Source organism: Schistocerca piceifrons, chromosome 8 (assembly GCF_021461385.2).
Source record: "Schistocerca piceifrons isolate TAMUIC-IGC-003096 chromosome 8, iqSchPice1.1, whole genome shotgun sequence".
In the NCBI taxonomy this organism is placed as follows: Eukaryota; Metazoa; Arthropoda; class Insecta; order Orthoptera; family Acrididae; genus Schistocerca; species Schistocerca piceifrons.
Genome location: NC_060145.1, coordinates 140,871,670 through 140,895,254, shown reverse-complemented (window position 1 = coordinate 140,895,254; position 23,585 = coordinate 140,871,670). Strand labels below are relative to the sequence as shown.

The 23,585-nt window shown below is 53.1% G+C and overlaps 51 non-coding genes across 51 annotated transcripts; 17 read left to right on the top strand and 34 right to left on the bottom strand.

Moving 5' to 3' along the window:
- The first annotated feature begins 71 nt into the window (after positions 1-71).
- Trnar-acg lies at positions 72-144 on the top strand. The gene has a single exon. It is a non-coding gene; the product is annotated as a tRNA-Arg (tRNA).
- Positions 145-722: 578 nt separating this feature from the next.
- Positions 723-794, bottom strand: Trnad-guc. Its single transcript has one exon. It is a non-coding gene; the product is annotated as a tRNA-Asp (tRNA).
- Positions 795-905: 111 nt separating this feature from the next.
- On the bottom strand, positions 906-997 carry Trnai-uau. The gene is given in 2 exon segments: positions 906-941; positions 960-997. It is a non-coding gene; the product is annotated as a tRNA-Ile (tRNA).
- Positions 998-1,442: 445 nt separating this feature from the next.
- Positions 1,443-1,515, top strand: Trnar-acg. The gene has a single exon. It is a non-coding gene; the product is annotated as a tRNA-Arg (tRNA).
- A 578-nt stretch (positions 1,516-2,093) lies between these two features.
- Positions 2,094-2,165, bottom strand: Trnad-guc. The gene has a single exon. It is a non-coding gene; the product is annotated as a tRNA-Asp (tRNA).
- A 112-nt stretch (positions 2,166-2,277) lies between these two features.
- Positions 2,278-2,369, bottom strand: Trnai-uau. Its single transcript is given in 2 exon segments — positions 2,278-2,313; positions 2,332-2,369. It is a non-coding gene; the product is annotated as a tRNA-Ile (tRNA).
- Positions 2,370-2,814: 445 nt separating this feature from the next.
- On the top strand, positions 2,815-2,887 carry Trnar-acg. Its single transcript has one exon. It is a non-coding gene; the product is annotated as a tRNA-Arg (tRNA).
- A 579-nt stretch (positions 2,888-3,466) lies between these two features.
- On the bottom strand, positions 3,467-3,539 carry Trnad-guc. The gene has a single exon. It is a non-coding gene; the product is annotated as a tRNA-Asp (tRNA).
- Positions 3,540-3,651: 112 nt separating this feature from the next.
- Positions 3,652-3,743, bottom strand: Trnai-uau. The gene is given in 2 exon segments: positions 3,652-3,687; positions 3,706-3,743. It is a non-coding gene; the product is annotated as a tRNA-Ile (tRNA).
- Positions 3,744-4,188: 445 nt separating this feature from the next.
- Positions 4,189-4,261, top strand: Trnar-acg. Its single transcript has one exon. It is a non-coding gene; the product is annotated as a tRNA-Arg (tRNA).
- A 580-nt stretch (positions 4,262-4,841) lies between these two features.
- Positions 4,842-4,913, bottom strand: Trnad-guc. The gene has a single exon. It is a non-coding gene; the product is annotated as a tRNA-Asp (tRNA).
- A 112-nt stretch (positions 4,914-5,025) lies between these two features.
- Positions 5,026-5,117, bottom strand: Trnai-uau. Its single transcript is given in 2 exon segments — positions 5,026-5,061; positions 5,080-5,117. It is a non-coding gene; the product is annotated as a tRNA-Ile (tRNA).
- A 444-nt stretch (positions 5,118-5,561) lies between these two features.
- Positions 5,562-5,634, top strand: Trnar-acg. The gene has a single exon. It is a non-coding gene; the product is annotated as a tRNA-Arg (tRNA).
- Positions 5,635-6,213: 579 nt separating this feature from the next.
- On the bottom strand, positions 6,214-6,285 carry Trnad-guc. The gene has a single exon. It is a non-coding gene; the product is annotated as a tRNA-Asp (tRNA).
- A 112-nt stretch (positions 6,286-6,397) lies between these two features.
- Trnai-uau lies at positions 6,398-6,489 on the bottom strand. The gene is given in 2 exon segments: positions 6,398-6,433; positions 6,452-6,489. It is a non-coding gene; the product is annotated as a tRNA-Ile (tRNA).
- A 444-nt stretch (positions 6,490-6,933) lies between these two features.
- Positions 6,934-7,006, top strand: Trnar-acg. Its single transcript has one exon. It is a non-coding gene; the product is annotated as a tRNA-Arg (tRNA).
- A 579-nt stretch (positions 7,007-7,585) lies between these two features.
- Trnad-guc lies at positions 7,586-7,657 on the bottom strand. Its single transcript has one exon. It is a non-coding gene; the product is annotated as a tRNA-Asp (tRNA).
- A 112-nt stretch (positions 7,658-7,769) lies between these two features.
- Positions 7,770-7,861, bottom strand: Trnai-uau. The gene is given in 2 exon segments: positions 7,770-7,805; positions 7,824-7,861. It is a non-coding gene; the product is annotated as a tRNA-Ile (tRNA).
- Positions 7,862-8,306: 445 nt separating this feature from the next.
- On the top strand, positions 8,307-8,379 carry Trnar-acg. The gene has a single exon. It is a non-coding gene; the product is annotated as a tRNA-Arg (tRNA).
- Positions 8,380-8,958: 579 nt separating this feature from the next.
- Trnad-guc lies at positions 8,959-9,030 on the bottom strand. The gene has a single exon. It is a non-coding gene; the product is annotated as a tRNA-Asp (tRNA).
- Positions 9,031-9,142: 112 nt separating this feature from the next.
- Trnai-uau lies at positions 9,143-9,233 on the bottom strand. Its single transcript is given in 2 exon segments — positions 9,143-9,178; positions 9,197-9,233. It is a non-coding gene; the product is annotated as a tRNA-Ile (tRNA).
- Positions 9,234-9,678: 445 nt separating this feature from the next.
- On the top strand, positions 9,679-9,751 carry Trnar-acg. Its single transcript has one exon. It is a non-coding gene; the product is annotated as a tRNA-Arg (tRNA).
- Positions 9,752-10,327: 576 nt separating this feature from the next.
- On the bottom strand, positions 10,328-10,399 carry Trnad-guc. The gene has a single exon. It is a non-coding gene; the product is annotated as a tRNA-Asp (tRNA).
- Positions 10,400-10,511: 112 nt separating this feature from the next.
- Positions 10,512-10,603, bottom strand: Trnai-uau. Its single transcript is given in 2 exon segments — positions 10,512-10,547; positions 10,566-10,603. It is a non-coding gene; the product is annotated as a tRNA-Ile (tRNA).
- A 445-nt stretch (positions 10,604-11,048) lies between these two features.
- On the top strand, positions 11,049-11,121 carry Trnar-acg. The gene has a single exon. It is a non-coding gene; the product is annotated as a tRNA-Arg (tRNA).
- Positions 11,122-11,699: 578 nt separating this feature from the next.
- Positions 11,700-11,771, bottom strand: Trnad-guc. Its single transcript has one exon. It is a non-coding gene; the product is annotated as a tRNA-Asp (tRNA).
- Positions 11,772-11,883: 112 nt separating this feature from the next.
- Trnai-uau lies at positions 11,884-11,975 on the bottom strand. The gene is given in 2 exon segments: positions 11,884-11,919; positions 11,938-11,975. It is a non-coding gene; the product is annotated as a tRNA-Ile (tRNA).
- A 444-nt stretch (positions 11,976-12,419) lies between these two features.
- On the top strand, positions 12,420-12,492 carry Trnar-acg. Its single transcript has one exon. It is a non-coding gene; the product is annotated as a tRNA-Arg (tRNA).
- A 578-nt stretch (positions 12,493-13,070) lies between these two features.
- On the bottom strand, positions 13,071-13,142 carry Trnad-guc. The gene has a single exon. It is a non-coding gene; the product is annotated as a tRNA-Asp (tRNA).
- Positions 13,143-13,254: 112 nt separating this feature from the next.
- Positions 13,255-13,346, bottom strand: Trnai-uau. The gene is given in 2 exon segments: positions 13,255-13,290; positions 13,309-13,346. It is a non-coding gene; the product is annotated as a tRNA-Ile (tRNA).
- Positions 13,347-13,791: 445 nt separating this feature from the next.
- Trnar-acg lies at positions 13,792-13,864 on the top strand. Its single transcript has one exon. It is a non-coding gene; the product is annotated as a tRNA-Arg (tRNA).
- A 579-nt stretch (positions 13,865-14,443) lies between these two features.
- Trnad-guc lies at positions 14,444-14,515 on the bottom strand. The gene has a single exon. It is a non-coding gene; the product is annotated as a tRNA-Asp (tRNA).
- A 112-nt stretch (positions 14,516-14,627) lies between these two features.
- Positions 14,628-14,719, bottom strand: Trnai-uau. Its single transcript is given in 2 exon segments — positions 14,628-14,663; positions 14,682-14,719. It is a non-coding gene; the product is annotated as a tRNA-Ile (tRNA).
- A 445-nt stretch (positions 14,720-15,164) lies between these two features.
- On the top strand, positions 15,165-15,237 carry Trnar-acg. The gene has a single exon. It is a non-coding gene; the product is annotated as a tRNA-Arg (tRNA).
- Positions 15,238-15,816: 579 nt separating this feature from the next.
- On the bottom strand, positions 15,817-15,888 carry Trnad-guc. The gene has a single exon. It is a non-coding gene; the product is annotated as a tRNA-Asp (tRNA).
- A 112-nt stretch (positions 15,889-16,000) lies between these two features.
- On the bottom strand, positions 16,001-16,092 carry Trnai-uau. The gene is given in 2 exon segments: positions 16,001-16,036; positions 16,055-16,092. It is a non-coding gene; the product is annotated as a tRNA-Ile (tRNA).
- Positions 16,093-16,537: 445 nt separating this feature from the next.
- Trnar-acg lies at positions 16,538-16,610 on the top strand. Its single transcript has one exon. It is a non-coding gene; the product is annotated as a tRNA-Arg (tRNA).
- Positions 16,611-17,188: 578 nt separating this feature from the next.
- Positions 17,189-17,260, bottom strand: Trnad-guc. Its single transcript has one exon. It is a non-coding gene; the product is annotated as a tRNA-Asp (tRNA).
- A 112-nt stretch (positions 17,261-17,372) lies between these two features.
- Trnai-uau lies at positions 17,373-17,464 on the bottom strand. Its single transcript is given in 2 exon segments — positions 17,373-17,408; positions 17,427-17,464. It is a non-coding gene; the product is annotated as a tRNA-Ile (tRNA).
- A 445-nt stretch (positions 17,465-17,909) lies between these two features.
- Trnar-acg lies at positions 17,910-17,982 on the top strand. Its single transcript has one exon. It is a non-coding gene; the product is annotated as a tRNA-Arg (tRNA).
- A 578-nt stretch (positions 17,983-18,560) lies between these two features.
- Trnad-guc lies at positions 18,561-18,632 on the bottom strand. The gene has a single exon. It is a non-coding gene; the product is annotated as a tRNA-Asp (tRNA).
- Positions 18,633-18,744: 112 nt separating this feature from the next.
- On the bottom strand, positions 18,745-18,837 carry Trnai-uau. Its single transcript is given in 2 exon segments — positions 18,745-18,781; positions 18,800-18,837. It is a non-coding gene; the product is annotated as a tRNA-Ile (tRNA).
- A 445-nt stretch (positions 18,838-19,282) lies between these two features.
- Positions 19,283-19,355, top strand: Trnar-acg. Its single transcript has one exon. It is a non-coding gene; the product is annotated as a tRNA-Arg (tRNA).
- A 578-nt stretch (positions 19,356-19,933) lies between these two features.
- On the bottom strand, positions 19,934-20,005 carry Trnad-guc. The gene has a single exon. It is a non-coding gene; the product is annotated as a tRNA-Asp (tRNA).
- Positions 20,006-20,117: 112 nt separating this feature from the next.
- Positions 20,118-20,209, bottom strand: Trnai-uau. The gene is given in 2 exon segments: positions 20,118-20,153; positions 20,172-20,209. It is a non-coding gene; the product is annotated as a tRNA-Ile (tRNA).
- Positions 20,210-20,653: 444 nt separating this feature from the next.
- Trnar-acg lies at positions 20,654-20,726 on the top strand. Its single transcript has one exon. It is a non-coding gene; the product is annotated as a tRNA-Arg (tRNA).
- A 578-nt stretch (positions 20,727-21,304) lies between these two features.
- Positions 21,305-21,376, bottom strand: Trnad-guc. Its single transcript has one exon. It is a non-coding gene; the product is annotated as a tRNA-Asp (tRNA).
- A 112-nt stretch (positions 21,377-21,488) lies between these two features.
- Positions 21,489-21,580, bottom strand: Trnai-uau. Its single transcript is given in 2 exon segments — positions 21,489-21,524; positions 21,543-21,580. It is a non-coding gene; the product is annotated as a tRNA-Ile (tRNA).
- A 447-nt stretch (positions 21,581-22,027) lies between these two features.
- On the top strand, positions 22,028-22,100 carry Trnar-acg. The gene has a single exon. It is a non-coding gene; the product is annotated as a tRNA-Arg (tRNA).
- A 580-nt stretch (positions 22,101-22,680) lies between these two features.
- Trnad-guc lies at positions 22,681-22,752 on the bottom strand. Its single transcript has one exon. It is a non-coding gene; the product is annotated as a tRNA-Asp (tRNA).
- Positions 22,753-22,864: 112 nt separating this feature from the next.
- Trnai-uau lies at positions 22,865-22,957 on the bottom strand. Its single transcript is given in 2 exon segments — positions 22,865-22,901; positions 22,920-22,957. It is a non-coding gene; the product is annotated as a tRNA-Ile (tRNA).
- Between the last annotated feature and the right edge of the window lie 628 nt (positions 22,958-23,585).

Genomic DNA, 23,585 nt, shown 5'->3' with positions numbered 1-23,585 from the left:
CAATTGCCGAGCCACGGAGAACACGTTGCTTTGCGATGTGCACCCGCCTCGTAGCAGAAAACGCGAACAGTGGCCCTGTGGCGCAACGGATAACGCGTCTGACTACGCATCAGAAGATTCCAGGTTCGAATCCTGGCAGGGTCGGCATTTTGTTAGTTGCGGGCGCGTAGCTAGGCAGTGCATTCGAATGTCTCCACCTTCGTGGAGTGCAATGTTAATCCTGAGCATCTCGCAGCTGCATCTCGAGACGATCGCGGTAAATATCGCTTCGTGCAAGCGTCAGCGTAGCGTCAGTCGAGCAAAGTCGAGACAAGTCAAGCTGGGAGATGCTACACAGTTAATTAAACGGTAGGCGACGCAGACAACGCTTTTCCAAGTGTCCCATGTCACGCACCGAAGAGCGCGCTTCTCTCGGCACAGCAGAGTGGCGCAGTGGAAGCGTGCTGGGCCCATAACCCAGAGGTCCGTGGATCGAAACCACGCTCTGCTAAAATTATTCTTTTTCTTGGGTGCTTCGAGCTCGATCATTAATCTTGGGGTGCGCTGATTCAGCGTCGACAGCAAACCCTGTGAGTTGTGAAACGACGACGTCGTGTGCAGAATACGAGAAACACTTCCTAAGACGCAGACTTTCTTACGATTTTTAGCAATTACATTCCTTGATCACAACGGTAATGCTTTTTCGGGCCACACGTGCAACCTTCGCGATATAAAAATCGCACCTCCCCGGCGGGGAATCGAACCCCGGTCTCCCGCGTGACAGGCGGGGATACTAACCACTATACTACCGAGGAACACGCAGTCGTTGACTACAGTGCACGCACATTTATGGTCTCTCAGGTACGTGATGCATCTCAAATCTAGCGTCCCGATGCTTCCATAGTCAGCTGCTACGAATAAAAGTATGCCCCAGGTGAGGCTCGAACTCACAACCCCGGCATTGCTCACGGCTACTGCCTTATAAGTACCGTGCGCTAACCAATTGCGCCACTGGGGCTACAGCAGAGTGCTTACAGTTAGCGGTATTCACTTTGATGCCAACCTGTTGTGGCTACAGACCCGTCATACGACCGTCACCTGCGGCCATACTACGACTTTAGCACCTGTCTACGAATGCTTCATACGATTCTTGTTTTATATGCTACACTTACAAGCATGTCAACCGCTTGTCATCAGCGAAAAAATGCAAAAAAACGGGCGCCTTGCATTCCGCTACCTGTCCAACAGCGACGGCAGATGTGTGGCAAGCTCTAAGCTGTGCAGGCGCTCCGTGGCCGAGCAGCAGGAGGAGAGGTGCCTTCCTTGGTGGCAGCTCCCTGCAGAGTGCGGAAGACCAGAGTGGCCGCGCCGCCGTTGTCAGTGGATGACATGCAATTGCCGAGCCACGGAGAACACGTTGCTTTGCGATGTGCACCCGCCTCGTAGCAGAAAACGCGAACAGTGGCCCTGTGGCGCAACGGATAACGCGTCTGACTACGCATCAGAAGATTCCAGGTTCGAATCCTGGCAGGGTCGGCATTTTGTTAGTTGCGGGCGCGTAGCTAGGCAGTGCATTCGAATGTCTCCACCTTCGTGGAGTGCAATGTTAATCCTGAGCATCTCGCAGCTGCATCTCGAGACGATCGCGGTAAATATCGCTTCGTGCAAGCGTCAGCGTAGCGTCAGTCGAGCAAAGTCGAGACAAGTCAAGCTGGGAGATGCTACACAGTTAATTAAACGGTAGGCGACGCAGACAACGCTTTTCCAAGTGTCCCATGTCACGCACCGAAGAGCGCGCTTCTCTCGGCACAGCAGAGTGGCGCAGTGGAAGCGTGCTGGGCCCATAACCCAGAGGTCCGTGGATCGAAACCACGCTCTGCTAAAATTATTCTTTTTCTTGGGTGCTTCGAGCTCGATCATTAATCTTGGGGTGCGCTGATTCAGCGTCGACAGCAAACCCTGTGAGTTGTGAAACGACGACGTCGTGTGCAGAATACGAGAAACACTTCCTAAGACGCAGACTTTCTTACGATTTTTTAGCAATTACATTCCTTGATCACAACGGTAATGCTTTTTCGGGCCACACGTGCAACCTTCGCGATATAAAAATCGCACCTCCCGGCGGGGAATCGAACCCCGGTCTCCCGCGTGACAGGCGGGGATACTAACCACTATACTACCGAGGAACACGCAGTCGTTGACTACAGTGCACGCACATTTATGGTCTCTCAGGTACGTGATGCATCTCAAATCTAGCGTCCCGATGCTTCCATAGTCAGCTGCTACGAAATAAAAGTATGCCCCAGGTGAGGCTCGAACTCACAACCCCGGCATTGCTCACGGCTACTGCCTTATAAGTACCGTGCGCTAACCAATTGCGCCACTGGGGCTACAGCAGAGTGCTTACAGTTAGCGGTATTCACTTTGATGCCAACCTGTTGTGGCTACAGACCCGTCATACGACCGTCACCTGCGGCCATACTACGACTTTAGCACCTGTCTACGAATGCTTCATACGATTCTTGTTTTATATGCTACACTTACAAGCATGTCAACCGCTTGTCATCAGCGAAAAAATGCAAAAAAACGGGCGCCTTGCATTCCGCTACCTGTCCAACAGCGACGGCAGATGTGTGGCAAGCTCTAAGCTGTGCAGGCGCTCCGTGGCCGAGCAGCAGGAGGAGAGATGCCTTCCTTGGTGGCAGCTCCCTGCAGAGTGCGGAAGACCAGAGTGGCCGCGCCGCCGTTGTCAGTGGATGACATGCAATTGCCGAGCCACGGAGAACACGTTGCTTTGCGATGTGCACCCGCCTCGTAGCAGAAAACGCGAACAGTGGCCCTGTGGCGCAACGGATAACGCGTCTGACTACGCATCAGAAGATTCCAGGTTCGAATCCTGGCAGGGTCGGCATTTTGTTAGTTGCGGGCGCGTAGCTAGGCAGTGCATTCGAATGTCTCCACCTTCGTGGAGTGCAATGTTAATCCTGAGCATCTCGCAGCTGCATCTCGAGACGATCGCGGTAAATATCGCTTCGTGCAAGCGTCAGCGTAGCGTCAGTCGAGCAAAGTCGAGACAAGTCAAGCTGGGAGATGCTACACAGTTAATTAAACGGTAGGCGACGCAGACAACGCTTTTCCAAGTGTCCCATGTCACGCACCGAAGAGCGCGCTTCTCTCGGCACAGCAGAGTGGCGCAGTGGAAGCGTGCTGGGCCCATAACCCAGAGGTCCGTGGATCGAAACCACGCTCTGCTAAAATTATTCTTTTTCTTGGGTGCTTCGAGCTCGATCATTAATCTTGGGGTGCGCTGATTCAGCGTCGACAGCAAACCCTGTGAGTTGTGAAACGACGACGTCGTGTGCAGAATACGAGAAACACTTCCTAAGACGCAGACTTTCTTACGATTTTTTAGCAATTACATTCCTTGATCACAACGGTAATGCTTTTTCGGGCCACACGTGCAACCTTCGCGATATAAAAATCGCACCTCCCCGGCGGGGAATCGAACCCCGGTCTCCCGCGTGACAAGGCGGGGATACTAACCACTATACTACCGAGGAACACGCAGTCGTTGACTACAGTGCACGCACATTTATGGTCTCTCAGGTACGTGATGCATCTCAAATCTAGCGTCCCGATGCTTCCATAGTCAGCTGCTACGAAATAAAAGTATGCCCCAGGTGAGGCTCGAACTCACAACCCCGGCATTGCTCACGGCTACTGCCTTATAAGTACCGTGCGCTAACCAATTGCGCCACTGGGGCTACAGCAGAGTGCTTACAGTTAGCGGTATTCACTTTGATGCCAACCTGTTGTGGCTACAGACCCGTCATACGACCGTCACCTGCGGCCATACTACGACTTTAGCACCTGTCTACGAATGCTTCATACGATTCTTGTTTTATATGCTACACTTACAAGCATGTCAACCGCTTGTCATCAGCGAAAAAATGCAAAAAAACGGGCGCCTTGCATTCCGCTACCTGTCCAACAGCGACGGCAGATGTGTGGCAAGCTCTAAGCTGTGCAGGCGCTCCGTGGCCGAGCAGCAGGAGGAGAGATGCCTTCCTTGGTGGCAGCTCCCTGCAGAGTGCGGAAGACCAGAGTGGCCGCGCCGCCGTTGTCAGTGGATGACATGCAATTGCCGAGCCACGGAGAACACGTTGCTTTGCGATGTGCACCCGCCTCGTAGCAGAAAACGCGAACAGTGGCCCTGTGGCGCAACGGATAACGCGTCTGACTACGCATCAGAAGATTCCAGGTTCGAATCCTGGCAGGGTCGGCATTTTGTTAGTTGCGGGCGCGTAGCTAGGCAGTGCATTCGAATGTCTCCACCTTCGTGGAGTGCAATGTTAATCCTGAGCATCTCGCAGCTGCATCTCGAGACGATCGCGGTAAATATCGCTTCGTGCAAGCGTCAGCGTAGCGTCAGTCGAGCAAAGTCGAGACAAGTCAAGCTGGGAGATGCTACAACAGTTAATTAAACGGTAGGCGACGCAGACAACGCTTTTCCAAGTGTCCCATGTCACGCACCGAAGAGCGCGCTTCTCTCGGCACAGCAGAGTGGCGCAGTGGAAGCGTGCTGGGCCCATAACCCAGAGGTCCGTGGATCGAAACCACGCTCTGCTAAAATTATTCTTTTTCTTGGGTGCTTCGAGCTCGATCATTAATCTTGGGGTGCGCTGATTCAGCGTCGACAGCAAACCCTGTGAGTTGTGAAACGACGACGTCGTGTGCAGAATACGAGAAACACTTCCTAAGACGCAGACTTTCTTACGATTTTTTAGCAATTACATTCCTTGATCACAACGGTAATGCTTTTTCGGGCCACACGTGCAACCTTCGCGATATAAAAATCGCACCTCCCCGGCGGGGAATCGAACCCCGGTCTCCCGCGTGACAGGCGGGGATACTAACCACTATACTACCGAGGAACACGCAGTCGTTGACTACAGTGCACGCACATTTATGGTCTCTCAGGTACGTGATGCATCTCAAATCTAGCGTCCCGATGCTTCCATAGTCAGCTGCTACGAAATAAAAGTATGCCCCAGGTGAGGCTCGAACTCACAACCCCGGCATTGCTCACGGCTACTGCCTTATAAGTACCGTGCGCTAACCAATTGCGCCACTGGGGCTACAGCAGAGTGCTTACAGTTAGCGGTATTCACTTTGATGCCAACCTGTTGTGGCTACAGACCCGTCATACGACCGTCACCTGCGGCCATACTACGACTTTAGCACCTGTCTACGAATGCTTCATACGATTCTTGTTTTATATGCTACACTTACAAGCATGTCAACCGCTTGTCATCAGCGAAAAAATGCAAAAAAACGGCGCCTTGCATTCCGCTACCTGTCCAACAGCGACGGCAGATGTGTGGCAAGCTCTAAGCTGTGCAGGCGCTCCGTGGCCGAGCAGCAGGAGGAGAGATGCCTTCCTTGGTGGCAGCTCCCTGCAGAGTGCGGAAGACCAGAGTGGCCGCGCCGCCGTTGTCAGTGGATGACATGCAATTGCCGAGCCACGGAGAACACGTTGCTTTGCGATGTGCACCCGCCTCGTAGCAGAAAACGCGAACAGTGGCCCTGTGGCGCAACGGATAACGCGTCTGACTACGCATCAGAAGATTCCAGGTTCGAATCCTGGCAGGGTCGGCATTTTGTTAGTTGCGGGCGCGTAGCTAGGCAGTGCATTCGAATGTCTCCACCTTCGTGGAGTGCAATGTTAATCCTGAGCATCTCGCAGCTGCATCTCGAGACGATCGCGGTAAATATCGCTTCGTGCAAGCGTCAGCGTAGCGTCAGTCGAGCAAAGTCGAGACAAGTCAAGCTGGGAGATGCTACACAGTTAATTAAACGGTAGGCGACGCAGACAACGCTTTTCCAAGTGTCCCATGTCACGCACCGAAGAGCGCGCTTCTCTCGGCACAGCAGAGTGGCGCAGTGGAAGCGTGCTGGGCCCATAACCCAGAGGTCCGTGGATCGAAACCACGCTCTGCTAAAATTATTCTTTTTCTTGGGTGCTTCGAGCTCGATCATTAATCTTGGGGTGCGCTGATTCAGCGTCGACAGCAAACCCTGTGAGTTGTGAAACGACGACGTCGTGTGCAGAATACGAGAAACACTTCCTAAGACGCAGACTTTCTTACGATTTTTTAGCAATTACATTCCTTGATCACAACGGTAATGCTTTTTCGGGCCACACGTGCAACCTTCGCGATATAAAAATCGCACCTCCCCGGCGGGGAATCGAACCCCGGTCTCCCGCGTGACAGGCGGGGATACTAACCACTATACTACCGAGGAACACGCAGTCGTTGACTACAGTGCACGCACATTTATGGTCTCTCAGGTACGTGATGCATCTCAAATCTAGCGTCCCGATGCTTCCATAGTCAGCTGCTACGAAATAAAAGTATGCCCCAGGTGAGGCTCGAACTCACAACCCCGGCATTGCTCACGGCTACTGCCTTATAAGTACCGTGCGCTAACCAATTGCGCCACTGGGGCTACAGCAGAGTGCTTACAGTTAGCGGTATTCACTTTGATGCCAACCTGTTGTGGCTACAGACCCGTCATACGACCGTCACCTGCGGCCATACTACGACTTTAGCACCTGTCTACGAATGCTTCATACGATTCTTGTTTTATATGCTACACTTACAAGCATGTCAACCGCTTGTCATCAGCGAAAAAATGCAAAAAAACGGGCGCCTTGCATTCCGCTACCTGTCCAACAGCGACGGCAGATGTGTGGCAAGCTCTAAGCTGTGCAGGCGCTCCGTGCCGAGCAGCAGGAGGAGAGGTGCCTTCCTTGGTGGCAGCTCCCTGCAGAGTGCGGAAGACCAGAGTGGCCGCGCCGCCGTTGTCAGTGGATGACATGCAATTGCCGAGCCACGGAGAACACGTTGCTTTGCGATGTGCACCCGCCTCGTAGCAGAAAACGCGAACAGTGGCCCTGTGGCGCAACGGATAACGCGTCTGACTACGCATCAGAAGATTCCAGGTTCGAATCCTGGCAGGGTCGGCATTTTGTTAGTTGCGGGCGCGTAGCTAGGCAGTGCATTCGAATGTCTCCACCTTCGTGGAGTGCAATGTTAATCCTGAGCATCTCGCAGCTGCATCTCGAGACGATCGCGGTAAATATCGCTTCGTGCAAGCGTCAGCGTAGCGTCAGTCGAGCAAAGTCGAGACAAGTCAAGCTGGGAGATGCTACACAGTTAATTAAACGGTAGGCGACGCAGACAACGCTTTTCCAAGTGTCCCATGTCACGCACCGAAGAGCGCGCTTCTCTCGGCACAGCAGAGTGGCGCAGTGGAAGCGTGCTGGGCCCATAACCCAGAGGTCCGTGGATCGAAACCACGCTCTGCTAAAATTATTCTTTTTCTTGGGTGCTTCGAGCTCGATCATTAATCTTGGGGTGCGCTGATTCAGCGTCGACAGCAAACCCTGTGAGTTGTGAAACGACGACGTCGTGTGCAGAATACGAGAAACACTTCCTAAGACGCAGACTTTCTTACGATTTTTTAGCAATTACATTCCTTGATCACAACGGTAATGCTTTTTCGGGCCACACGTGCAACCTTCGCGATATAAAAATCGCACCTCCCCGGCGGGGAATCGAACCCCGGTCTCCCGCGTGACAGGCGGGGATACTAACCACTATACTACCGAGGAACACGCAGTCGTTGACTACAGTGCACGCACATTTATGGTCTCTCAGGTACGTGATGCATCTCAAATCTAGCGTCCCGATGCTTCCATAGTCAGCTGCTACGAAATAAAAGTATGCCCCAGGTGAGGCTCGAACTCACAACCCCGGCATTGCTCACGGCTACTGCCTTATAAGTACCGTGCGCTAACCAATTGCGCCACTGGGGCTACAGCAGAGTGCTTACAGTTAGCGGTATTCACTTTGATGCCAACCTGTTGTGGCTACAGACCCGTCATACGACCGTCACCTGCGGCCATACTACGACTTTAGCACCTGTCTACGAATGCTTCATACGATTCTTGTTTTATATGCTACACTTACAAGCATGTCAACCGCTTGTCATCAGCGAAAAAATGCAAAAAAACGGGCGCCTTGCATTCCGCTACCTGTCCAACAGCGACGGCAGATGTGTGGCAAGCTCTAAGCTGTGCAGGCGCTCCGTGGCCGAGCAGCAGGAGGAGAGGTGCCTTCCTTGGTGGCAGCTCCCTGCAGAGTGCGGAAGACCAGAGTGGCCGCGCCGCCGTTGTCAGTGGATGACATGCAATTGCCGAGCCACGGAGAACACGTTGCTTTGCGATGTGCACCCGCCTCGTAGCAGAAAACGCGAACAGTGGCCCTGTGGCGCAACGGATAACGCGTCTGACTACGCATCAGAAGATTCCAGGTTCGAATCCTGGCAGGGTCGGCATTTTGTTAGTTGCGGGCGCGTAGCTAGGCAGTGCATTCGAATGTCTCCACCTTCGTGGAGTGCAATGTTAATCCTGAGCATCTCGCAGCTGCATCTCGAGACGATCGCGGTAAATATCGCTTCGTGCAAGCGTCAGCGTAGCGTCAGTCGAGCAAAGTCGAGACAAGTCAAGCTGGGAGATGCTACACAGTTAATTAAACGGTAGGCGACGCAGACAACGCTTTTCCAAGTGTCCCATGTCACGCACCGAAGAGCGCGCTTCTCTCGGCACAGCAGAGTGGCGCAGTGGAAGCGTGCTGGGCCCATAACCCAGAGGTCCGTGGATCGAAACCACGCTCTGCTAAAATTATTCTTTTTCTTGGGTGCTTCGAGCTCGATCATTAATCTTGGGGTGCGCTGATTCAGCGTCGACAGCAAACCCTGTGAGTTGTGAAACGACGACGTCGTGTGCAGAATACGAGAAACACTTCCTAAGACGCAGACTTTCTTACGATTTTTTAGCAATTACATTCCTTGATCACAACGGTAATGCTTTTTCGGGCCACACGTGCAACCTTCGCGATATAAAAATCGCACCTCCCCGGCGGGGAATCGAACCCCGGTCTCCCGCGTGACAGGCGGGGATACTAACCACTATACTACCGAGGAACACGCAGTCGTTGACTACAGTGCACGCACATTTATGGTCTCTCAGGTACGTGATGCATCTCAAATCTAGCGTCCCGATGCTTCCATAGTCAGCTGCTACGAAATAAAAGTATGCCCCAGGTGAGGCTCGAACTCACAACCCCGGCATTGCTCACGGCTACTGCCTTATAAGTACCGTGCGCTAACCAATTGCGCCACTGGGCTACAGCAGAGTGCTTACAGTTAGCGGTATTCACTTTGATGCCAACCTGTTGTGGCTACAGACCCGTCATACGACCGTCACCTGCGGCCATACTACGACTTTAGCACCTGTCTACGAATGCTTCATACGATTCTTGTTTTATATGCTACACTTACAAGCATGTCAACCGCTTGTCATCAGCGAAAAAATGCAAAAAAACGGGCGCCTTGCATTCCGCTACCTGTCCAACAGCGACGGCAGATGTGTGGCAAGCTCTAAGCTGTGCAGGCGCTCCGTGGCCGAGCAGCAGGAGGAGAGGTGCCTTCCTTGGTGGCAGCTCCCTGCAGAGTGCGGAAGACCAGAGTGGCCGCGCCGCCGTTGTCAGTGGATGACATGCAATTGCCGAGCCACGGAGAACACGTTGCTTTGCGATGTGCACCCGCCTCGTAGCAGAAAACGCGAACAGTGGCCCTGTGGCGCAACGGATAACGCGTCTGACTACGCATCAGAAGATTCCAGGTTCGAATCCTGGCAGGGTCGGCATTTTGTTAGTTGCGGGCGCGTAGCTAGGCAGTGCATTCGAATGTCTCCACCTTCGTGGAGTGCAATGTTAATCCTGAGCATCTCGCAGCTGCATCTCGAGACGATCGCGGTAAATATCGCTTCGTGCAAGCGTCAGCGTAGCGTCAGTCGAGCAAAGTCGAGACAAGTCAAGCTGGGAGATGCTACACAGTTAATTAAACGGTAGGCGACGCAGACAACGCTTTTCCAAGTGTCCCATGTCACGCACCGAAGAGCGCGCTTCTCTCGGCACAGCAGAGTGGCGCAGTGGAAGCGTGCTGGGCCCATAACCCAGAGGTCCGTGGATCGAAACCACGCTCTGCTAAAATTATTCTTTTTCTTGGGTGCTTCGAGCTCGATCATTAATCTTGGGGTGCGCTGATTCAGCGTCGACAGCAACCCTGTGAGTTGTGAAACGACGACGTCGTGTGCAGAATACGAGAAACACTTCCTAAGACGCAGACTTTCTTACGATTTTTAGCAATTACATTCCTTGATCACAACGGTAATGCTTTTTCGGCCACACGTGCAACCTTCGCGATATAAAAATCGCACCTCCCCGGCGGGGAATCGAACCCCGGTCTCCCGCGTGACAGGCGGGGATACTAACCACTATACTACCGAGGAACACGCAGTCGTTGACTACAGTGCACGCACATTTATGGTCTCTCAGGTACGTGATGCATCTCAAATCTAGCGTCCCGATGCTTCCATAGTCAGCTGCTACGAAATAAAAGTATGCCCCAGGTGAGGCTCGAACTCACAACCCCGGCATTGCTCACGGCTACTGCCTTATAAGTACCGTGCGCTAACCAATTGCGCCACTGGGGCTACAGCAGAGTGCTTACAGTTAGCGGTATTCACTTTGATGCCAACCTGTTGTGGCTACAGACCCGTCATACGACCGTCACCTGCGGCCATACTACGACTTTAGCACCTGTCTACGAATGCTTCATACGATTCTTGTTTTATATGCTACACTTACAAGCATGTCAACCGCTTGTCATCAGCGAAAAAATGCAAAAAAACGGGCGCCTTGCATTCCGCTACCTGTCCAACAGCGACGGCAGATGTGTGGCAAGCTCTAAGCTGTGCAGGCGCTCCGTGGCCGAGCAGCAGGAGGAGAGATGCCTTCCTTGGTGGCAGCTCCCTGCAGAGTGCGGAAGACCAGAGTGGCCGCGCCGCCGTTGTCAGTGGATGACATGCAATTGCCGAGCCACGGAGAACACGTTGCTTTGCGATGTGCACCCGCCTCGTAGCAGAAAACGCGAACAGTGGCCCTGTGGCGCAACGGATAACGCGTCTGACTACGCATCAGAAGATTCCAGGTTCGAATCCTGGCAGGGTCGGCATTTTGTTAGTTGCGGGCGCGTAGCTAGGCAGTGCATTCGAATGTCTCCACCTTCGTGGAGTGCAATGTTAATCCTGAGCATCTCGCAGCTGCATCTCGAGACGATCGCGGTAAATATCGCTTCGTGCAAGCGTCAGCGTAGCGTCAGTCGAGCAAAGTCGAGACAAGTCAAGCTGGAGATGCTACACAGTTAATTAAACGGTAGGCGACGCAGACAACGCTTTTCCAAGTGTCCCATGTCACGCACCGAAGAGCGCGCTTCTCTCGGCACAGCAGAGTGGCGCAGTGGAAGCGTGCTGGGCCCATAACCCAGAGGTCCGTGGATCGAAACCACGCTCTGCTAAAATTATTCTTTTTCTTGGGTGCTTCGAGCTCGATCATTAATCTTGGGGTGCGCTGATTCAGCGTCGACAGCAAACCCTGTGAGTTGTGAAACGACGACGTCGTGTGCAGAATACGAGAAACACTTCCTAAGACGCAGACTTTCTTACGATTTTTTAGCAATTACATTCCTTGATCACAACGGTAATGCTTTTTCGGGCCACACGTGCAACCTTCGCGATATAAAAATCGCACCTCCCCGGCGGGGAATCGAACCCCGGTCTCCCGCGTGACAGGCGGGGATACTAACCACTATACTACCGAGGAACACGCAGTCGTTGACTACAGTGCACGCACATTTATGGTCTCTCAGGTACGTGATGCATCTCAAATCTAGCGTCCCGATGCTTCCATAGTCAGCTGCTACGAAATAAAAGTATGCCCCAGGTGAGGCTCGAACTCACAACCCCGGCATTGCTCACGGCTACTGCCTTATAAGTACCGTGCGCTAACCAATTGCGCCACTGGGGCTACAGCAGAGTGCTTACAGTTAGCGGTATTCACTTTGATGCCAACCTGTTGTGGCTACAGACCCGTCATACGACCGTCACCTGCGGCCATACTACGACTTTAGCACCTGTCTACGAATGCTTCATACGATTCTTGTTTTATATGCTACACTTACAAGCATGTCAACCGCTTGTCATCAGCGAAAAAATGCAAAAAAACGGGCGCCTTGCATTCCGCTACCTGTCCAACAGCGACGGCAGATGTGTGGCAAGCTCTAAGCTGTGCAGGCGCTCCGTGGCCGAGCAGCAGGAGGAGAGATGCCTTCCTTGGTGCAGCTCCCTGCAGAGTGCGGAAGACCAGAGTGGCCGCGCCGCCGTTGTCAGTGGATGACATGCAATTGCCGAGCCACGGAGAACACGTTGCTTTGCGATGTGCACCCGCCTCGTAGCAGAAAACGCGAACAGTGGCCCTGTGGCGCAACGGATAACGCGTCTGACTACGCATCAGAAGATTCCAGGTTCGAATCCTGGCAGGGTCGGCATTTTGTTAGTTGCGGGCGCGTAGCTAGGCAGTGCATTCGAATGTCTCCACCTTCGTGGAGTGCAATGTTAATCCTGAGCATCTCGCAGCTGCATCTCGAGACGATCGCGGTAAATATCGCTTCGTGCAAGCGTCAGCGTAGCGTCAGTCGAGCAAAGTCGAGACAAGTCAAGCTGGGAGATGCTACACAGTTAATTAAACGGTAGGCGACGCAGACAACGCTTTTCCAGTGTCCCATGTCACGCACCGAAGAGCGCGCTTCTCTCGGCACAGCAGAGTGGCGCAGTGGAAGCGTGCTGGGCCCATAACCCAGAGGTCCGTGGATCGAAACCACGCTCTGCTAAAATTATTCTTTTTCTTGGGTGCTTCGAGCTCGATCATTAATCTTGGGGTGCGCTGATTCAGCGTCGACAGCAAACCCTGTGAGTTGTGAAACGACGACGTCGTGTGCAGAATACGAGAAACACTTCCTAAGACGCAGACTTTCTTACGATTTTTTAGCAATTACATTCCTTGATCACAACGGTAATGCTTTTTCGGGCCACACGTGCAACCTTCGCGATATAAAAATCGCACCTCCCCGGCGGGGAATCGAACCCCGGTCTCCCGCGTGACAGGCGGGGATACTAACCACTATACTACCGAGGAACACGCAGTCGTTGACTACAGTGCACGCACATTTATGGTCTCTCAGGTACGTGATGCATCTCAAATCTAGCGTCCCGATGCTTCCATAGTCAGCTGCTACGAAATAAAAGTATGCCCCAGGTGAGGCTCGAACTCACAACCCCGGCATTGCTCACGGCTACTGCCTTATAAGTACCGTGCGCTAACCAATTGCGCCACTGGGGCTACAGCAGAGTGCTTACAGTTAGCGGTATTCACTTTGATGCCAACCTGTTGTGGCTACAGACCCGTCATACGACCGTCACCTGCGGCCATACTACGACTTTAGCACCTGTCTACGAATGCTTCATACGATTCTTGTTTTATATGCTACACTTACAAGCATGTCAACCGCTTGTCATCAGCGAAAAAATGCAAAAAAACGGGCGCCTTGCATTCCGCTACCTGTCCAACAGCGACGGCAGATGTGTGGCAAGCTCTAAGCTGTGCAGGCGCTCCGTGGCCGAGCAGCAGGAGGAGAGATGCCTTCCTTGGTGGCAGCTCCCTGCAGAGTGCGGAAGACCAGAGTGGCCGCGCCGCCGTTGTCAGTGGATGACATGCAATTGCCGAGCCACGGAGAACACGTTGCTTTGCGATGTGCACCCGCCTCGTAGCAGAAAACGCGAACAGTGGCCCTGTGGCGCAACGGATAACGCGTCTGACTACGCATCAGAAGATTCCAGGTTCGAATCCTGGCAGGGTCGGCATTTTGTTAGTTGCGGGCGCGTAGCTAGGCAGTGCATTCGAATGTCTCCACCTTCGTGGAGTGCAATGTTAATCCTGAGCATCTCGCAGCTGCATCTCGAGACGATCGCGGTAAATATCGCTTCGTGCAAGCGTCAGCGTAGCGTCAGTCGAGCAAAGTCGAGACAAGTCAAGCTGGGAGATGCTACACAGTTAATTAAACGGTAGGCGACGCAGACAACGCTTTTCCAAGTGTCCCATGTCACGCACCGAAGAGCGCGCTTCTCTCGGCACAGCAGAGTGGCGCAGTGGAAGCGTGCTGGGCCCATAACCCAGAGGTCCGTGGATCGAAACCACGCTCTGCTAAAATTATTCTTTTTCTTGGGTGCTTCGAGCTCGATCATTAATCTTGGGGTGCGCTGATTCAGCGTCGACAGCAAACCCTGTGAGTTGTGAAACGACGACGTCGTGTGCAGAATACGAGAAACACTTCCTAAGACGCAGACTTTCTTACGATTTTTTAGCAATTACATTCCTTGATCACAACGGTAATGCTTTTTCGGGCCACACGTGCAACCTTCGCGATATAAAAATCGCACCTCCCCGGCGGGGAATCGAACCCCGGTCTCCCGCGTGACAGGCGGGGATACTAACCACTATACTACCGAGGAACACGCAGTCGTTGACTACAGTGCACGCACATTTATGGTCTCTCAGGTACGTGATGCATCTCAAATCTAGCGTCCCGATGCTTCCATAGTCAGCTGCTACGAAATAAAAGTATGCCCCAGGTGAGGCTCGAACTCACAACCCCGGCATTGCTCACGGCTACTGCCTTATAAGTACCGTGCGCTAACCAATTGCGCCACTGGGGCTACAGCAGAGTGCTTACAGTTAGCGGTATTCACTTTGATGCCAACCTGTTGTGGCTACAGACCCGTCATACGACCGTCACCTGCGGCCATACTACGACTTTAGCACCTGTCTACGAATGCTTCATACGATTCTTGTTTTATATGCTACACTTACAAGCATGTCAACCGCTTGTCATCAGCGAAAAAATGCAAAAAAACGGGCGCCTTGCATTCCGCTACCTGTCCAACAGCGACGGCAGATGTGTGGCAAGCTCTAAGCTGTGCAGGCGCTCCGTGGCCGAGCAGCAGGAGGAGAGATGCCTTCCTTGGTGGCAGCTCCCTGCAGAGTGCGGAAGACCAGAGTGGCCGCGCCGCCGTTGTCAGTGGATGACATGCAATTGCCGAGCCACGGAGAACACGTTGCTTTGCGATGTGCACCCGCCTCGTAGCAGAAAACGCGAACAGTGGCCCTGTGGCGCAACGGATAACGCGTCTGACTACGCATCAGAAGATTCCAGGTTCGAATCCTGGCAGGGTCGGCATTTTGTTAGTTGCGGGCGCGTAGCTAGGCAGTGCATTCGAATGTCTCCACCTTCGTGGAGTGCAATGTTAATCCTGAGCATCTCGCAGCTGCATCTCGAGACGATCGCGGTAAATATCGCTTCGTGCAAGCGTCAGCGTAGCGTCAGTCGAGCAAAGTCGAGACAAGTCAAGCTGGGAGATGCTACACAGTTAATTAAACGGTAGGCGACGCAGACAACGCTTTTCCAAGTGTCCCATGTCACGCACCGAAGAGCGCGCTTCTCTCGGCACAGCAGAGTGGCGCAGTGGAAGCGTGCTGGGCCCATAACCCAGAGGTCCGTGGATCGAAACCACGCTCTGCTAAAATTATTCTTTTTCTTGGGTGCTTCGAGCTCGATCATTAATCTTGGGGTGCGCTGATTCAGCGTCGACAGCAAACCCTGTGAGTTGTGAAACGACGACGTCGTGTGCAGAATACGAGAAACACTTCCTAAGACGCAGACTTTCTTACGATTTTTTAGCAATTACATTCCTTGATCACAACGGTAATGCTTTTTCGGGCCACACGTGCAACCTTCGCGATATAAAAATCGCACCTCCCCGGCGGGGAATCGAACCCCGGTCTCCCGCGTGACAGGCGGGGATACTAACCACTATACTACCGAGGAACACGCAGTCGTTGACTACAGTGCACGCACATTTATGGTCTCTCAGGTACGTGATGCATCTCAAATCTAGCGTCCCGATGCTTCCATAGTCAGCTGCTACGAAATAAAAGTATGCCCCAGGTGAGGCTCGAACTCACAACCCCGGCATTGCTCACGGCTACTGCCTTATAAGTACCGTGCGCTAACCAATTGCGCCACTGGGGCTACAGCAGAGTGCTTACAGTTAGCGGTATTCACTTTGATGCCAACCTGTTGTGGCTACAGACCCGTCATACGACCGTCACCTGCGGCCATACTACGACTTTAGCACCTGTCTACGAATGCTTCATACGATTCTTGTTTTATATGCTACACTTACAAGCATGTCAACCGCTTGTCATCAGCGAAAAAATGCAAAAAAACGGGCGCCTTGCATTCCGCTACCTGTCCAACAGCGACGGCAGATGTGTGGCAAGCTCTAAGCTGTGCAGGCGCTCCGTGGCCGAGCAGCAGGAGGAGAGATGCCTTCCTTGGTGGCAGCTCCCTGCAGAGTGCGGAAGACCAGAGTGGCCGCGCCGCCGTTGTCAGTGGATGACATGCAATTGCCGAGCCACGGAGAACACGTTGCTTTGCGATGTGCACCCGCCTCGTAGCAGAAAACGCGAACAGTGGCCCTGTGGCGCAACGGATAACGCGTCTGACTACGCATCAGAAGATTCCAGGTTCGAATCCTGGCAGGGTCGGCATTTTGTTAGTTGCGGGCGCGTAGCTAGGCAGTGCATTCGAATGTCTCCACCTTCGTGGAGTGCAATGTTAATCCTGAGCATCTCGCAGCTGCATCTCGAGACGATCGCGGTAAATATCGCTTCGTGCAAGCGTCAGCGTAGCGTCAGTCGAGCAAAGTCGAGACAAGTCAAGCTGGGAGATGCTACACAGTTAATTAAACGGTAGGCGACGCAGACAACGCTTTTCCAAGTGTCCCATGTCACGCACCGAAGAGCGCGCTTCTCTCGGCACAGCAGAGTGGCGCAGTGGAAGCGTGCTGGGCCCATAACCAGAGGTCCGTGGATCGAAACCACGCTCTGCTAAAATTATTCTTTTTCTTGGGTGCTTCGAGCTCGATCATTAATCTTGGGGTGCGCTGATTCAGCGTCGACAGCAAACCCTGTGAGTTGTGAAACGACGACGTCGTGTGCAGAATACGAGAAACACTTCCTAAGACGCAGACTTTCTTACGATTTTTTAGCAATTACATTCCTTGATCACAACGGTAATGCTTTTTCGGGCCACACGTGCAACCTTCGCGATATAAAAATCGCACCTCCCCGGCGGGGAATCGAACCCCGGTCTCCCGCGTGACAGGCGGGGATACTAACCACTATACTACCGAGGAACACGCAGTCGTTGACTACAGTGCACGCACATTTATGGTCTCTCAGGTACGTGATGCATCTCAAATCTAGCGTCCCGATGCTTCCATAGTCAGCTGCTACGAAATAAAAGTATGCCCCAGGTGAGGCTCGAACTCACAACCCCGGCATTGCTCACGGCTACTGCCTTATAAGTACCGTGCGCTAACCAATTGCGCCACTGGGGCTACAGCAGAGTGCTTACAGTTAGCGGTATTCACTTTGATGCCAACCTGTTGTGGCTACAGACCCGTCATACGACCGTCACCTGCGGCCATACTACGACTTTAGCACCTGTCTACGAATGCTTCATACGATTCTTGTTTTATATGCTACACTTACAAGCATGTCAACCGCTTGTCATCAGCGAAAAAATGCAAAAAAACGGGCGCCTTGCATTCCGCTACCTGTCCAACAGCGACGGCAGATGTGTGGCAAGCTCTAAGCTGTGCAGGCGCTCCGTGGCCGAGCAGCAGGAGGAGAGATGCCTTCCTTGGTGGCAGCTCCCTGCAGAGTGCGGAAGACCAGAGTGGCCGCGCCGCCGTTGTCAGTGGATGACATGCAATTGCCGAGCCACGGAGAACACGTTGCTTTGCGATGTGCACCCGCCTCGTAGCAGAAAACGCGAACAGTGGCCCTGTGGCGCAACGGATAACGCGTCTGACTACGCATCAGAAGATTCCAGGTTCGAATCCTGGCAGGGTCGGCATTTTGTTAGTTGCGGGCGCGTAGCTAGGCAGTGCATTCGAATGTCTCCACCTTCGTGGAGTGCAATGTTAATCCTGAGCATCTCGCAGCTGCATCTCGAGACGATCGCGGTAAATATCGCTTCGTGCAAGCGTCAGCGTAGCGTCAGTCGAGCAAAGTCGAGACAAGTCAAGCTGGGAGATGCTACACAGTTAATTAAACGGTAGGCGACGCAGACAACGCTTTTCCAAGTGTCCCATGTCACGCACCGAAGAGCGCGCTTCTCTCGGCACAGCAGAGTGGCGCAGTGGAAGCGTGCTGGGCCCATAACCCAGAGGTCCGTGGATCGAAACCACGCTCTGCTAAATTATTCTTTTTCTTGGGTGCTTCGAGCTCGATCATTAATCTTGGGGTGCGCTGATTCAGCGTCGACAGCAAACCCTGTGAGTTGTGAAACGACGACGTCGTGTGCAGAATACGAGAAACACTTCCTAAGACGCAGACTTTCTTACGATTTTTTAGCAATTACATTCCTTGATCACAACGGTAATGCTTTTTCGGGCCACACGTGCAACCTTCGCGATATAAAAATCGCACCTCCCCGGCGGGGAATCGAACCCCGGTCTCCCGCGTGACAGGCGGGGATACTAACCACTATACTACCGAGGAACACGCAGTCGTTGACTACAGTGCACGCACATTTATGGTCTCTCAGGTACGTGATGCATCTCAAATCTAGCGTCCCGATGCTTCCATAGTCAGCTGCTACGAAATAAAAGTATGCCCCAGGTGAGGCTCGAACTCACAACCCCCGGCATTGCTCACGGCTACTGCCTTATAAGTACCGTGCGCTAACCAATTGCGCCACTGGGGCTACAGCAGAGTGCTTACAGTTAGCGGTATTCACTTTGATGCCAACCTGTTGTGGCTACAGACCCGTCATACGACCGTCACCTGCGGCCATACTACGACTTTAGCACCTGTCTACGAATGCTTCATACGATTCTTGTTTTATATGCTACACTTACAAGCATGTCAACCGCTTGTCATCAGCGAAAAAATGCAAAAAAACGGGCGCCTTGCATTCCGCTACCTGTCCAACAGCGACGGCAGATGTGTGGCAAGCTCTAAGCTGTGCAGGCGCTCCGTGGCCGAGCAGCAGGAGGAGAGATGCCTTCCTTGGTGGCAGCTCCCTGCAGAGTGCGGAAGACCAGAGTGGCCGCGCCGCCGTTGTCAGTGGATGACATGCAATTGCCGAGCCACGGAGAACACGTTGCTTTGCGATGTGCACCCGCCTCGTAGCAGAAAACGCGAACAGTGGCCCTGTGGCGCAACGGATAACGCGTCTGACTACGCATCAGAAGATTCCAGGTTCGAATCCTGGCAGGGTCGGCATTTTGTTAGTTGCGGGCGCGTAGCTAGGCAGTGCATTCGAATGTCTCCACCTTCGTGGAGTGCAATGTTAATCCTGAGCATCTCGCAGCTGCATCTCGAGACGATCGCGGTAAATATCGCTTCGTGCAAGCGTCAGCGTAGCGTCAGTCGAGCAAAGTCGAGACAAGTCAAGCTGGGAGATGCTACACAGTTAATTAAACGGTAGGCGACGCAGACAACGCTTTTCCAAGTGTCCCATGTCACGCACCGAAGAGCGCGCTTCTCTCGGCACAGCAGAGTGGCGCAGTGGAAGCGTGCTGGGCCCATAACCCAGAGGTCCGTGGATCGAAACCACGCTCTGCTAAAATTATTCTTTTTCTTGGGTGCTTCGAGCTCGATCATTAATCTTGGGGTGCGCTGATTCAGCGTCGACAGCAAACCCTGTGAGTTGTGAAACGACGACGTCGTGTGCAGAATACGAGAAACACTTCCTAAGACGCAGACTTCTTACGATTTTTTAGCAATTACATTCCTTGATCACAACGGTAATGCTTTTTCGGGCCACACGTGCAACCTTCGCGATATAAAAATCGCACCTCCCCGGCGGGGAATCGAACCCCGGTCTCCCGCGTGACAGGCGGGGATACTAACCACTATACTACCGAGGAACACGCAGTCGTTGACTACAGTGCACGCACATTTATGGTCTCTCAGGTACGTGATGCATCTCAAATCTAGCGTCCCGATGCTTCCATAGTCAGCTGCTACGAAATAAAAGTATGCCCCAGGTGAGGCTCGAACTCACAACCCCGGCATTGCTCACGGCTACTGCCTTATAAGTACCGTGCGCTAACCAATTGCGCCACTGGGGCTACAGCAGAGTGCTTACAGTTAGCGGTATTCACTTTGATGCCAACCTGTTGTGGCTACAGACCCGTCATACGACCGTCACCTGCGGCCATACTACGACTTTAGCACCTGTCTACGAATGCTTCATACGATTCTTGTTTTATATGCTACACTTACAAGCATGTCAACCGCTTGTCATCAGCGAAAAATGCAAAAAAACGGGCGCCTTGCATTCCGCTACCTGTCCAACAGCGACGGCAGATGTGTGGCAAGCTCTAAGCTGTGCAGGCGCTCCGTGGCCGAGCAGCAGGAGGAGAGATGCCTTCCTTGGTGGCAGCTCCCTGCAGAGTGCGGAAGACCAGAGTGGCCGCGCCGCCGTTGTCAGTGGATGACATGCAATTGCCGAGCCACGGAGAACACGTTGCTTTGCGATGTGCACCCGCCTCGTAGCAGAAAACGCGAACAGTGGCCCTGTGGCGCAACGGATAACGCGTCTGACTACGCATCAGAAGATTCCAGGTTCGAATCCTGGCAGGGTCGGCATTTTGTTAGTTGCGGGCGCGTAGCTAGGCAGTGCATTCGAATGTCTCCACCTTCGTGGAGTGCAATGTTAATCCTGAGCATCTCGCAGCTGCATCTCGAGACGATCGCGGTAAATATCGCTTCGTGCAAGCGTCAGCGTAGCGTCAGTCGAGCAAAGTCGAGACAAGTCAAGCTGGGAGATGCTACACAGTTAATTAAACGGTAGGCGACGCAGACAACGCTTTTCCAAGTGTCCCATGTCACGCACCGAAGAGCGCGCTTCTCTCGGCACAGCAGAGTGGCGCAGTGGAAGCGTGCTGGGCCCATAACCCAGAGGTCCGTGGATCGAAACCACGCTCTGCTAAAATTATTCTTTTCTTGGGTGCTTCGAGCTCGATCATTAATCTTGGGGTGCGCTGATTCAGCGTCGACAGCAAACCCTGTGAGTTGTGAAACGACGACGTCGTGTGCAGAATACGAGAAACACTTCCTAAGACGCAGACTTTCTTACGATTTTTTAGCAATTACATTCCTTGATCACAACGGTAATGCTTTTTCGGGCCACACGTGCAACCTTCGCGATATAAAAATCGCACCTCCCCGGCGGGGAATCGAACCCCGGTCTCCCGCGTGACAGGCGGGGATACTAACCACTATACTACCGAGGAACACGCAGTCGTTGACTACAGTGCACGCACATTTATGGTCTCTCAGGTACGTGATGCATCTCAAATCTAGCGTCCCGATGCTTCCATAGTCAGCTGCTACGAAATAAAAGTATGCCCCAGGTGAGGCTCGAACTCACAACCCCGGCATTGCTCACGGCTACTGCCTTATAAGTACCGTGCGCTAACCAATTGCGCCACTGGGGCTACAGCAGAGTGCTTACAGTTAGCGGTATTCACTTTGATGCCAACCTGTTGTGGCTACAGACCCGTCATACGACCGTCACCTGCGGCCATACTACGACTTTAGCACCTGTCTACGAATGCTTCATACGATTCTTGTTTTATATGCTACACTTACAAGCATGTCAACCGCTTGTCATCAGCGAAAAAATGCAAAAAAAACGGGCGCCTTGCATTCCGCTACCTGTCCAACAGCGACGGCAGATGTGTGGCAAGCTCTAAGCTGTGCAGGCGCTCCGTGGCCGAGCAGCAGGAGGAGAGATGCCTTCCTTGGTGGCAAGCTCCCTGCAGAGTGCGGAAGACCAGAGTGGCCGCGCCGCCGTTGTCAGTGGATGACATGCAATTGCCGAGCCACGGAGAACACGTTGCTTTGCGATGTGCACCCGCCTCGTAGCAGAAAACGCGAACAGTGGCCCTGTGGCGCAACGGATAACGCGTCTGACTACGCATCAGAAGATTCCAGGTTCGAATCCTGGCAGGGTCGGCATTTTGTTAGTTGCGGGCGCGTAGCTAGGCAGTGCATTCGAATGTCTCCACCTTCGTGGAGTGCAATGTTAATCCTGAGCATCTCGCAGCTGCATCTCGAGACGATCGCGGTAAATATCGCTTCGTGCAAGCGTCAGCGTAGCGTCAGTCGAGCAAAGTCGAGACAAGTCAAGCTGGGAGATGCTACACAGTTAATTAAACGGTAGGCGACGCAGACAACGCTTTTCCAAGTGTCCCATGTCACGCACCGAAGAGCGCGCTTCTCTCGGCACAGCAGAGTGGCGCAGTGGAAGCGTGCTGGGCCCATAACCCAGAGGTCCGTGGATCGAAACCACGCTCTGCTAAAATTATTCTTTTTCTTGGGTGCTTCGAGCTCGATCATTAATCTTGGGGTGCGCTGATTCAGCGTCGACAGCAAACCCTGTGAGTTGTGAAACGACGACGTCGTGTGCAGAATACGAGAAAACACTTCCTAAGACGCAGACTTTCTTACGATTTTTTAGCAATTACATTCCTTGATCACAACGGTAATGCTTTTTCGGGCCACACGTGCAACCTTCGCGATATAAAAATCGCACCTCCCCGGCGGGGAATCGAACCCCGGTCTCCCGCGTGACAGGCGGGGATACTAACCACTATACTACCGAGGAACACGCAGTCGTTGACTACAGTGCACGCACATTTATGGTCTCTCAGGTACGTGATGCATCTCAAATCTAGCGTCCCGATGCTTCCATAGTCAGCTGCTACGAAATAAAAGTATGCCCCAGGTGAGGCTCGAACTCACAACCCCCGGCATTGCTCACGGCTACTGCCTTATAAGTACCGTGCGCTAACCAATTGCGCCACTGGGGCTACAGCAGAGTGCTTACAGTTAGCGGTATTCACTTTGATGCCAACCTGTTGTGGCTACAGACCCGTCATACGACCGTCACCTGCGGCCATACTACGACTTTAGCACCTGTCTACGAATGCTTCATACGATTCTTGTTTTATATGCTACACTTACAAGCATGTCAACCGCTTGTCATCAGCGAAAAAATGCAAAAAAACGGGCGCCTTGCATTCCGCTACCTGTCCAACAGCGACGGCAGATGTGTGGCAAGCTCTAAGCTGTGCAGGCGCTCCGTGGCCGAGCAGCAGGAGGAGAGATGCCTTCCTTGGTGGCAGCTCCCTGCAGAGTGCGGAAGACCAGAGTGGCCGCGCCGCCGTTGTCAGTGGATGACATGCAATTGCCGAGCCACGGAGAACACGTTGCTTTGCGATGTGCACCCGCCTCGTAGCAGAAAACGCGAACAGTGGCCCTGTGGCGCAACGGATAACGCGTCTGACTACGCATCAGAAGATTCCAGGTTCGAATCCTGGCAGGGTCGGCATTTTGTTAGTTGCGGGCGCGTAGCTAGGCAGTGCATTCGAATGTCTCCACCTTCGTGGAGTGCAATGTTAATCCTGAGCATCTCGCAGCTGCATCTCGAGACGATCG